This window comes from Brienomyrus brachyistius, chromosome 14 (assembly GCF_023856365.1).
Source record: "Brienomyrus brachyistius isolate T26 chromosome 14, BBRACH_0.4, whole genome shotgun sequence".
NCBI lineage: Eukaryota > Metazoa > Chordata > Actinopteri > Osteoglossiformes > Mormyridae > Brienomyrus > Brienomyrus brachyistius.
In genome coordinates, this window is record NC_064546.1 from 21451863 (window position 1) to 21455879 (window position 4017).

The following is a 4017-nucleotide window of genomic DNA, read 5'->3' on the forward strand; positions in this document are numbered from 1 at the left end:
TTCCCTTCCAACCAACGGCATTGTGCTTCCCAAATGCTATTCCGTCGATCGGTGAAAACAAAGCACGTTAACGAATGAGCCAGTCAATAAATAAGAGCGATTCGACATGGTGTTTCTTTGTGGTTTATGTAGGCCTATATGATTTAAGCACTGCGCCTTCAGACTAACGGCCGCCAGCATTATGCTGGGCCAGGACCTTATAAAGAATATCAACCCGCCCAGTGACTTTCACAGCAGCAATTTAATCTTCATGATTTCACGGTCATGAAGCTTCACGGTGTGAAAAACAAAAAACGTAGTACTGGAGGAAAGAAAACCTTGTACTACCCATAGGGCAAATGACGCTGCAAGGTACTGACTATTACGCAAAAAAAAAGATTATTAGATACCATATTTATACAATCGTCCAGCACTAATCCGGCTAATAACTATATATACTTAGTAGGCCTAAATCAACTAATAATATAAGAAACGGCATCAAACATGTTTACAGTTTTGTTTATTTATATATATATATATATATATATATATATATATATATATATATATATATATATATATATATATATAACGCTTCATTATTGTAACCTATGGAAAGTTTTAGGACGAGGCTCAAAGTATATGATAACATTTTTAAATGATTAACGCACATCCCATTCAGCTATGGAGTTACCATACCCTGCAGCATGAGAAGGTCATGTCGCAAATATGCAAAAATAAGTGTAATACTCTTCGTTAATAAGGGAACAATTCATCTCGCTACGCGGAGCTCTCGCGCAGATTAATTACGACGTCTTTTCCCCCACGAGACACGTGGCGGCGCTGCAGCTGCGCATAGCGGGCGCCTCATTATCATATTTAGCTCCAGCTAAATTATTTGGTTACAGCATGTGTACTGTGGTTACTTGTGGGAAGGAAGTTTTTACAGTCTCGTTAATATAGTTTCGCTTTTTCTTTTAGTTACAATATAATTAAAAAACAACACCAAGGGGACGTTTACGGGATAACAAGATTATTTTAAATGTTTAGTGTTTGTTAGGGGGGAAATCTACGCTTTGTATAGTTAAATTTAAGATTTTGACCATTATATGTGCTGGGAAGAAAACAACAAATGTAAGCAGTTATATTAGATGCAGTCCAGTGTAAACAATCTCATTGTAAGGTAGTCTAAGCCATCCGGATTAGGGCACACTAACAGATGGCATTTCGTCCATTGGCGGCTTTCCGTATTTACCTCACTGGATTAATACATTTAGTATATTTTCTTACTGAATGAGGAAGCTGAGCCGTCGATATGTAGGTCGTATGACAAGGTTTTTTAAACCAGCAGTTCATTTACACGTTGAAAGCGACACCCCACCCACAGAGTCTCCATAATAGCCGCACCGCTATTATTAAACGGGGCATCGCCTTGTCATCATTTCGCCAAACTGTCACTGACAATGCAGATGAGCGTCGGAGTCACAGCGGCTTGACGCACATAAGACGCGCATTCATGCCTCCCATTGTGCGGCCGCGTCAAGTTCACACGCAAGTCGCCGAGGCGCGTCTCAATAACAGCCATAAACAAGCGAAAGATATCGGCATCTACCGTGGCCAAATTCCCCACTGAGGAGTCATCAAGGAGTTGCTTCTCAAAGTCAACAGCTGTCGAAATTGAATTTCACTTTATTGTTTTCAAAAATTCCAGTAACACATGCAAGCCAATGAATGACCAACAGCAACAAAAACACCTTAGACACACAGCAACGTGTCAAGTAAACATTCAGTTCAAGATAAATGAAATAAGGACATTTTTATGAAATTTTTAAAATGATTTAAATAATTTAAGCCCCCAACCGACACCCGGGGGTAGGATCACGAAGATTTTTTTCTTTTTCTTTTTTAGCTCTGAAGGTTTAAAATGAAGTCTCCTAACTAAACACATCTACATTTTCTTTTTGATATTTACTGTAATGTATATCAGGAGAAAAACTAAACGAAGAAATGGATATCTGGAGAAGGCTCGCGGGTCTGCTTGATCGCACGCGCATCGTGCTTGCAGTTTTATCGGCCGCTCGAGGAGGCCGAGCTAATGACGGCACCTGCTGCACGTGGCGAGAGCGTCACCTCGTCTTGCACCACTAGAGGGCGCCAATCAGCAGACTGTTAGTACAGCCCCGCAAATCCAGGCGGAAATACTCTTATAAGGTTCAGAGTGTGGCCCATCCTCAATAAACTTTTCATAGAGTGAATATCAATCCCAGGAACACAAAGACTGTACATGTGGTCTTCGCAGTACTGGTCTTGCTAACTGTCCTTCACGGTGAATCATGGGATTGGTCACGTTTGGTGAGGATGCAAATGATGTATCCATGAGACTTCAGGCAGAGCAAGAACGAAATCCGAGGATTTTCACCATCCTCTGTACTAGTATTGGAGCTGGTCTTCGCCAATGGAAGATGATGTAAAATGGGTAGATGAGAACACAAGTACGCTTATTGAGATTCACCTGGAGCTTCAGTGAGCCCAGGGGCCTCAGAGAATTCTTGGAAGGATCAATTCTGACTGCCAATTGCTGCGGGAGTTCACACATTTTCACATGTTGCCCAGTGTTGATGCAGCGATTGCACAGGAGATCTCGCCATGCAGGTGATCGAGATGCACGTCGGCCTGATCCCTGCAAAGATATGGTCCCATACTCTCTGCTCTTCATAACTGAGATGCAGCGATAAGGGGTCACGTCCGTTGTTTGTTTTGCTCTAGCCTGTCAAATACCCAGAGATACCTGTGTAGAAGTGAACTCACTGCTTTCGTGTTCGTTTCACGGTATTTGAAATGTAAGCAAGGTGACTCGGAGCAACACCCCAGGAAGAGTATGGGCCTAATCTTGGAAAAAAACAGCCCTTCCTGTCCGTACAGTGCAGCTGGCGTGGAGCAAGGCCCTGTCAGCTCTGCTGCTGATCATAGGAAACCATCAAGTGAGAGAACGAAACACGTACAGATAACGATTTTTGGGTAAATATCCCAATATTAGAAAAATATTCTTGACTATACCCAGCTTTACCTTACAGGTGCATGTTTTCCTCTCTCCGGGATTATTAGTGCCTCTCACTGCTGTTGACGGCGCTTCCGGCTGCCCTGGGTAACCTGCTCAGGTAGATTAAGCAGTTTTGGTAAGAGCGTGCTACAGAAATGCGACTGCTTTCCAGGGGGAGGTGTGGGGCCCAGGTGATTCCCCAGTTCTGTGGGGAATCCCAAGTTGAAGACCTTCACCCCTGCCCAGCCCTGACCTTAATCATAAGGAACCAAACTAAATATCAGACTTATGGTATTTTTACTTTTTTGATTGCATTCACAGATCTTTGTGGGGACCTGAAATATGGTCCCCACAACATCAAAATAACAGGTTTTATCACATTGTGGGGGACATTTGGTCCCCTCAATGTAATATAAACCTAATCCACACAGACACGTACACACAGAGACACATGCGTACACACGCACAGACACACATGCGTACACGCACACAGACACAGACACGCGCACACACAGAGACACACACGCACACACAGAGACACAGACACGCGCACACACACACAAATACACAGACACAAACAGACACATACACACACACACAGATACACACAGAGACACATACACAGACATTGACTTACTTGTGTATGTGGTTCAGATATACCTTACCTTGTGGGGACCAGGAAACCAGGAACAATGTCCCCACAATGTGATAAAAACCTTTTATTCTGACAATGTAGGGACCATGTTTTTTTTGGTCCCCACAAGGGCAAACTCAATTTTCGAAAAATCTGTGACTACAATGAAAAAACTAAAAATGCGAAAGTCGTATATTTAGTTTAGTTACATATGGTTATGATTGGAACTGATGATTATGACTCTGAGCTGTCCCCACAAAGACATGATTGCAGCTTTGTGTGTGTGTGTGTGTGTGTGTGTGTGTCCGTCCACATGCATGGTGCTTTCAGACAGAGAGATGCACTTGATGTGATCTCTGTCTTG